Below are 9,345 nucleotides of genomic sequence, written 5' to 3' on the forward strand. Positions count from 1 at the left end.
GGCTGTTTTAAAGGGTCGCAGCCGGCCTGGGGGGCTTCCCAGCACCCCCCCGAACCCGGGTTGGGGGTTTGGGGGGGTGCTGGGAAGCCCCCCAGGCCGGCTGCGACCTTTTAAAACAGCCGCGCCGCTTCCCAGCTGACTCCCGAAGCCAAACGCGGAAGTGGTGTTTTTTTTTAATTAATTTTTTTTTAATCGCGATATAGCGTTTCGCGAAGATCGAGATCGCGAAACTCGAGGGATCGCTGTATTGATTGAAGACAGATGTGTGATGGTGCAGTGGTTAGAGTGTAGCATTGTAGGCTAACTCTGTTTTCAGGGAGGAGTTTGATCCTGACTGGCGAAAGATGGGATTCAGCCTTCCATCCTTTGTATGCCGCCCCGAGTTTTCGGAGAGGGGCGGCATACAAATCCAAATAATAAAATAAATAAATAAAATAAATCCTTCTGAGGTCAGTAAAATGACCCTGATTGTTGCAGGTAATATGCTGGCCCTGTAAACCTCTCAGAGTGCTGTAAAGCACTATTGGTGTAGTATATAAGCCTAAGTGCTCCAGCAATTGCTAAAGTTGGTGAGATATGGCCAATTTTCTTTTAAAAGGAGGTGTCCCAAAGACCTTATAGAATAGAATAGAATAGAATAGAATAGAATAGAATTTTTATTGGCCAAGTGTGATTGGACACACAAGGAATTTGTCTTGGTGCATATGCTCTCAGCGTACATAAAATAAAATATACATTTGTCAAGAATCATATGGTACAACACTTATGATTGTAAAACAATCAAAATGCATTGTCCAACCTTTTTAGCATTTTTGTGCTGTATGCATTTTTTTTTTGAAAGGAAAATGTTGAAGAAAGGGCACAAGGGTGACAAATGGAGAAATATATCATTAAGTGAGACAGGGTGATTGCACATGGGTGCACATATCCACACATCTGGAAACAATAACTTTTTAAATCCCAAGAGTTTAGGGCTAATCCAGACATGAAGATGAGAAATATGTAATTACAGAATCTCTGGTGTTTATTTTAGAAGGGCCAATGAGTAGAGGAAGGCAACGTATACTGCTCAAACAGATCAAACCCTCAGTTTCCACAGCAATCATCCCAAAATGTAACAAACAAATCTGCATCACAACACTATTTAGGAGAGTGGAATCCTACTGTAATACCATGGAGGCCAGAACAGCAGAACAAAAATACTTATATAAAGTTTTTGAGAAAAACGGATACTCCCCGAAACTTCATCCGAAGATGTCTACAAACAAACAATACAAACACCATAACAATACAACAACAACAACAACAACAGGACGAAATTGGACCATGTCTCAATAACAACAACCAGCCATTTAAAACAGAATAAAACTGTTAGGACTCTGTTCATAATTGTTGGGTTGGCAATATATTGGCTGCAGGTGTTGCAGACTGCCACAAGAGGGAGCTAGAGTTTATACCTTATTTCTTTGAGTCACCCTCTTTGTTTCCCTTTGTCTGGCTAATTACTGTTAGGTATGCTCTGCATTTTCTCTGCAATCTCTCTGTATTGTAGTTATATGTTATAGCTAAAGTGTGTTCAGGCTTGATATCTTTGCTTATTATGACAAAGACAAATGATAAGAAAGACTATGTACAGTACTTGGTAATATTTGGATTGTTCTGACTTATGTGTATGACTTTGGACTGTTTATCTGAATATGTTATTTCTTAAAGTAAACTTTAATTCAAGTTAGTATGTCTGTGTGTGGCTGAGTAGTTATTCCCAACTAATCTCAGTCTAAACTTTTCTGTGTGTGCACAACCTTGGTTAACAAGGATTACTCTGCTCATACATTAACAGAAAACAGACCACGACTCAGCAGTATCCAAACAAACAACATTAACTTACGTCGCACAGATGATACTTAAAATCAAAGACCATGCCTCAGTAACAACAGCCAACCATTCCAGTCCGAAGTCTGATCATGACTGAACAAACAACATTGATACTAATTTACATCTCATAAAAAGGTATTTAAAATGTGTGTTGTGAGCCGCCCCGAGTCTGCAGAGAGGGGCGGCATACAAATCTAATAAACATAAACATAAACATAAAGGTCAGTGCTCGGACAGGTGAATAAAATTCAAAGCGTGTGGACGATGTTTCCTCAAATGGTGATGAAACATTTGCAACTAAATTGCCAAGCTCAGAGCTCAGACCAAAAGTCCAGCTACCAAGCTATTTATATTGGATATATTATCAGATATACTTATATTTAATCAGATATATTTAAACAAATATACTTATATTTGATATAATATATTTATATTATATGTGAAGAGGCCCAGTATTCTTCAACAATCTTGTTCCGGCCTACTGATGAATGAGTGATGGATGAATGTTTTTATTGTGGGGCTTTTAACCATAAAATATTCACTTTATTGTTGTTTGCTGCCCTGAATCCGCAAGGAGAAGGGTGGCATATGATAAAAAAAATTAATTACATTAAAATAAATTTAAATAAACAAACATTAAATAAACAAACAAATAAATAAATAAATAATTTCGTCAATGACTTGGACAAAGGGATAGATGGGAACTCATCAAATTTGCAGATGACACCAAACTGGCAGGAATAGCTTGCATCGGACTTTTGTACACAGTAAAATCTTTATTCATTAATCCGTTGGTGTGCATCTGATTTCTGGGGGGCTCGGTGCCGGGACAGAACAAACTGTGTCTCTCAGGTGCATAATCTGGCAGGTCCATTTAGCAGTGGGTTAGAACAGAGCCAAGAGAAGAAGGATAAGGGGTTGCTTCTTGATAAAGTAGCTTTTGGGGAGGTTTTCTTTATGCGGTGATGGCACGCAGAGCCCTCTCTGCAGACATGCAAACTGTTGACTAGCTCAGCTCCACTGCACATGCGCGCATGCAGTGAAGGGCTACCAAATTTTTTACTACCACTTTGGGTGTGGCTTATGCAGGATGCTTTGCATTTTCTTTCGACATCTTTCAGTGCAAATTGGGTGCTCTGGGATGGAGCTCCATTTTTGCTACCCCACTGCATTCCTCCCCATCCGGGCAATAGTCCACCCCTGTGTGCGTGCCTCCCGTTGGCCAGCTAATTTTTGGGTCACACCCAAGCATGCTTTCCCCTCACTTTCTGTGGCCCCTGCCTTCCCAGATCTCTGGGGATACCACCCAGGTGCTGTTTGGGCATACAAGGCTTCCCCACCCCAGCTCCGTTTGGGGAAAGAGGTTTTCCCCCCCCTACCCCTACTATTTGGGGGTGGAAGGCTTTCCCCCCTCCCAGCTCTATTTGGGGATGGCAGGCCAAAACAAGGTCATGCACACATGCGTGGGGGGGGTCATGTGCATGTGTGCAGGGGGTGGGACATGTTGGAGGGGCATTGCATTATGGGTGTGAGCACTTGCGCACAAGCGACAGTGCACACATGAACACTTTCGGCACCCGAGGGACAAAAGGTTCGCCATCACTGCCATAGGGCTTCCTGACCCGTTTCTCCAGTTCTCCATTAAGGGCTAAGGAAAATAGAACGTTCGGATAGATTCCACCAGGATTTTTCTTATTCCATAGATGTGCTCAGCTTGACGTTTGTTCTGCTATCCAGATGTTTGACTTCACAGCTGTGGCTACCAAGCTAACAGTGTTGTTAATGGATTGAATTGGGTCCAGTGTCCTCTACTAGATTAATGACTCTTCTGGCTACCAGAAGCCAGCTGGATGAAAGCTGTGATGTCAGGAAAATGAGCAGGATGAAGAAGTTCCTGGGAAGTTGATGTTCTTTGACCAGACCTCTGTTGTCTCCCATTTGGGACAGCAGGAAGAGAATTAACTCTTAAAGGGCCAGGGCTCTCTTTACATCTGAATACATTATTGTTTATTATATGTTGTAAGCCGTGGAGAGGGGCGGTATAAAAGTCCAATAAATAAATAAATACGGTGGCTTCCCTGAGCGAAGAGGGGCATTTGTCTAACTATTTTAAACAAAAGCTGTGGGTTGCACTCATTCCTCAGCCAGCCTGGATTTTCAAAAAGGAAGAAAGAAAAACAGGTAGTGAAGAGCCTGAGAGCATGCAGGGCCTTCTGAGAGAGTGAGAAGAGACACAGATACAGGGAGTGAGAGGTACATATACACATGTGTGCATGCACACACACACAGACGGAGGGGGAGATTGGCTGATGGGTGAACATCTTTAGTGAGGGCCAAATCCAACTGAATATCTCTCCCTCCCTCCCCTGGCAGGCAATGGTGGGTGGCTACTTCTGAGTTTGCTCTATGTCCTGAGAGAGAGAGAAAGAGAGGGGGGGGGAGAGAGAGAGAAAGAGAAGAGAGAGAGAGTTGCCAGGGATGAGTGGGGCAGGAAATGGCCCCCAGGAGGGGGAGGGACCCAGTCTCCCCCATAGTGAATCACGCTAGCTTTCACTGTCCTGTGTAAGGTGCTGCAAAGCAGTGGAAAGGCCATGGAGGATGTATTGGGTCTTCCCCCTGCCCCATGGCAAAGGAAAGCCAGCCAGCCTTCTCCTTCCCTTCCCCCTGCTCCCTCCTCTCCACACAATTATTATTATTATTATTATTATTATTATTATTAATAATAATAATAATAATTTATTTATTAGATTTGTATGCCGCCCTTCTCCGCAGACTCGAGGCGGCTCACAACAGTGACAAAAACAATATATACTGACAAATCTAATAATTAAAATCTAAGATAACAATTATACATTTAAAAATCTAAAAGCAAGGAACCCCAATATAAAAAAAACATACATACAATCATATCATGCACTAGGACTACATAGGCAGGGGGAGATGTCTCAGTTCCCCCACGCTTGACGACAGAGGTGGGTTTTAAGGAGTTTACGAAAGGCAAGGGTAGGATTTATCCTAATCCAAACCCTAACACCCCTGCTCCCGTCCCCCATGGCCTCAGCCATCTCTGCCCAGGGAAACAGAAAGCAGTGCATTTCAAAGGTGGCAAACAGCATTCCACTGTGAGAGCTGGGCCAGGCCTCTCTGCCATCCAACTCATCAATGAGGCCACTTCTGCCAAGTTCATTCATTCGTTTGTTCGTTTGTTCATTCGATTTTTATGCCACTCTTCTCTTTAGACTCAGGGTGGCTTACAATATGTTACAATAGCACTTTTTAACAGAGCCAGCCTATTGCCCTCACAATCTGGGTCCTCATTTTACCCACCTCGGAAGGATGGAAGGTTGAGTCAACCTTGAGCCGTTGATGAGATTTGAACCGCTGACTTGCAGATCTACAGTCAGCTTTAGTGGCCTGCAGTACTGCACTCTACCTGCTTCCTCCCCCCCGCTGGGATGTTGTGCTTGGTGCATGGTGGTGGAGGGGAGCGCTTCCCCATGCTGACCCCTTCTTTCTCTTGGCCCCGCTGATAAGGGAGAAGGAAGGCCAGGCTTGGCGGATGGCCCCCACCGCACAAGATCCGCCCCACCATTCTCTCCTAGCCCTCTTTGCTGGTGGCAACAGCAAATGTACTATAATGAAGGCAGAATGCTATTGCTGCACAAAGGCAAGTAGAGGTGCTTTTCGCTTCCTGCACTAAGGTTCCGGCCATGCCACTGCTGTGAGGATGATGGCACCCTGATGAGGGTGACAGGGAGCCGCATCAGAGGGCCCAAAGAGCTGAATGCGGCTCTGGAGTCGCAGGTTGCAGACCCCTGCATTAGACCATCTAGCTCAACTAGTACATTGCCAACTTGACTGTTAACATGTAATATATTTTTAGACCTTGTTTTAGTGAATTGCACAAATACTGGTTTTAGTAAATCATGGTTTATGGTTTATTATGTGAATGCAAGTAGTTGAGATTTAGTCAGTATCATAACTAAGCCACAGTTTAGGATTGTGTAAAATCAATTGCTTGCTACATCCACATGATATTTATTTATTACTTGGATTTTTATGCTGCCCCTCTCCATTAAGTTACCCATGGATACTTTAACCATGTTTTATTGCATTAATGCATGACACCCACTGTCTTATGCTAACAACTTGGGCTGAATCAACTCTGGACAGTTCATCTAAAGAGTCAGTTTGGTCTAGTGGTTAAGGTGATGGCTTAGAAACCAGGAGACCATGAATTCTAATCCTGACTTAGGCTTGAAAGTTGGTTGGGTGACTTTGGGTCAGTTATGCTTATGCTTTTTCGTTGGAAAAACGGGAGGAGGAAGTATTAATTATGTTTGCTGCTGTGAAAGAGAATAGAATATAATTCTTTATTGGCCAAGTGTGATTAGATACACAAGGAATTTGTTTCCAGTGCGTAAGCTCAATGTGCCTACAAAAATAGTGATAGATCATTAACATAGTCGTTGTAAAATACATTCATCATAAAACATTAGATACAACAGTTAGTCATGGGTACTAAATAAGCAATGAACATAAATCATACTAGAATACTAAGTAAACAATATAAATTGTAAGATACAAGGAACAAAGTTCTAGTCATAAGATAAGGAGATAGGTAATAGGGAAGATGAGAATAATGATGGTAATACTGTACTGCTTTTTCAGATAGTTTTATTTATTTATTTATTTTGTCCAATACACAATAATACACAATGAAGATAATAGAGGACACCTTTGAGGAAATAGAATTAGAGAAAGAATAGAACAGAGAATATAGGATAAAATAAATCAATGAGAGAATAGAAGAAAGATATAGGGATAGAAGAGAAGATATATGGATTATAGGAGAGACAATAGGACAGGGGTCGGAAGGCAGTCTAGTGCGCTTATGCACGCCCCTTACTGACCTCTTAGGAATCTGGAGAGGTCAACCATGGACAGCCCAAGGGTAAAATGGTGGGGGTTAGGGAGATGATACTACAGAGTCTGGTAATGAGTTCCACGCTTCAACAACTCTATTACTAAAGTTGTATTTTTTACAGTCAAGTTTGGAGCGGTTAATATTGAGCTTGAATCTGTTATGTGCTCTTGCGTTGTTGTGGTTGAAGCTGAAGTAGTAGTGTTGAGGGAATTATTTGTTTAGCAGAGTGATGGCATGGGGGGAAACTGTCCTTGTTTCTAGTTCTGTTGTGCAGTGTCCTATAGCATCATTTTGAAGGTAGATGTTGAAACTGTTTATGTCCAGGATGTGAAGGATCTGTAGATATTTTCAGAGCCCTCTTTTTGGCTTGTGCAGTATACAGATCCACAATGGAAGGCAATTGTATTTTTCTGCAGTTCTAATTATCCGTTGAAGTCTGTGTTTGTTTTGATTGGTTGCAGTTCCAAACTGGAGAGTTATAGAAGTGGAGAAGACAGATTCAATAATTCTTCTGTAGAACTGTATCAGCAGCTCCTTGGGCAGTTTGAGCTTCCTGAGTTGGCGCAGAAAGAACATTCTTTGTTGTGCTTTTTTTGGTGTTAGGTGTCCATTTTAAGTCTTGAGATATAATAGAACCTAGAAACTCAAAAGTCTCTACTGTTGTTACTGTGTTGTTACTGTGTGTTGTTACTAGCGTGCCTACCGTCCCCTGTCCTATTGTCTCTCCTATATCTTCTATATCATATCTACTATTCTTCTATTCTAATCCTCTTATATTACTCTCATAATATCCTTCTATTCTCTAATTGATATACGGTATTCTATTCCTAAATTTTCACTTCTATTCTTTCTCTAATATATTTTACTCGAGTATAACCTCTGTGTACTGTTGTGCATTGGAATGAACGAACGAACGAACGAACAAACAAACAAACAAACAAACAAACAAACAAACAAACAGTATTTTGAGTGGTGGCAGTGTAGGAGGGCTTCTCCTAAAATCTGCTATTATTTCTACAGTTTTTTTAAAATATACTTTACCAATAACATAATAAAGACAGGATAAAAGTCAAATAAATAGACTTGGTACATTAAGCCAAAATTTGGTTGACTAGTGTGATTTAGACTGTTGTGTGAACATAGGCACAATTCCTACCAAGGTTTCAAACAAAATGTTTCCCAACATGCCTTGGAATTATGACAACTCCTCAATTCAACCCTGTCCGAAGGCAAGACATATGGCATACTGCCGAGTTGCAGAAACCTATATTTTTAGTATGGGTTGGTAAATTATAATGAAGATCAATATTGCTAAGGATGCCTTGGAGAAAAAAGGTCTCTGCCAGTCAGAAAAGTTGAGTACATTGTGGTTTCACACGTCAAGGGCCTTTGACAATGTTTGTATTATTTGTCTTTTATATTATTGACCTGCCTTATAAATGTGATTCATATGACAAAAATGAGGCCAATACAAATTCAGGCCAATACTGTTTTTGACAGCTTTAATGGAGCTGTGTCATCCAGCCTGGCTGAAGGCCTGGCACATAAAATATAAAATATGAGTACTTTTTATGTTTGCAAAGATGAATCTTGAAAAGCATTTACAAGCTCTTGGGGGACAATAGAAAATATATGGCTATGTCTTCTTAACCGACTGACTGAGGTTTCAAACCTTAAAATTTAAGAGCCCAGAAAACTTGATCATAAACTTTTAAATTCGTTTCCCAACAGCTCCCTCATGTGTTGGATTTCAAATCCCCTAATCCCCAGCCAACGAAGTGAAAAAATAGATTTTAATAGAGGTCTGCGCTTATTGTAATTCAGGTTACGAACCACCAGACTCAATAGTTTACATTCTAAAAATGAATTAAAAGCTATTCACAAGAGACAAGTTTCCTATTCTTCATTTCCCTGTTTCCTAAGCAAACTCGGGGGGTGAGATACTTCTGAATAATACAGGATTTGATGGAACTACAGGGGGAAGGAATGAAAAAATCTACCTTCAATGAATGTGTTTTAGCAAGGGGTATAATGCAGTGATGTGAACCTTTTTTTTACCTCTGGTGATAAAAGTGTGCATGTACATAAGAACATAAGAAGATCCATGCTGTATCAGGCCAAAACCCATCGAGTCCAGTATTCTGTGTCACATAGTGGCCCACCAATTGTCCTTGGGGATCTCGAGCAGAAAGAGAAGGCAAAACCCTCCCTTTCCCTTGACCCCCAACAAATGGTACCCAAGGGAATCCTGTCTGCCTCAAACAAACTTAGAGGCGGCACATGGGCATCCGTTTCAATAACCACCGAATTGTGGTATTGTGCTATTGCCCACACCCATAATTCAATGTATTTATGGGACCGTCTCCTGCCATATACCTCCCAGAGACCTATAAGAACACACAGAGTTGGCCTTCTCCAGGTCCTATCGACCAAGCAATGCAGGTTGGTGGGGCTGCGGGGGAGGGCCTTCTCTGTTGCTGCCCCGGTTCTATGAAATCAACTCCCCCCCTCCCACCGAGGCCTGTACTGCTCCTACCCTATTG

The sequence above is a fragment of the Erythrolamprus reginae genome, chromosome 1, assembly GCF_031021105.1.
Source record: "Erythrolamprus reginae isolate rEryReg1 chromosome 1, rEryReg1.hap1, whole genome shotgun sequence".
Lineage (NCBI taxonomy): Eukaryota > Metazoa > Chordata > Lepidosauria > Squamata > Dipsadidae > Erythrolamprus > Erythrolamprus reginae.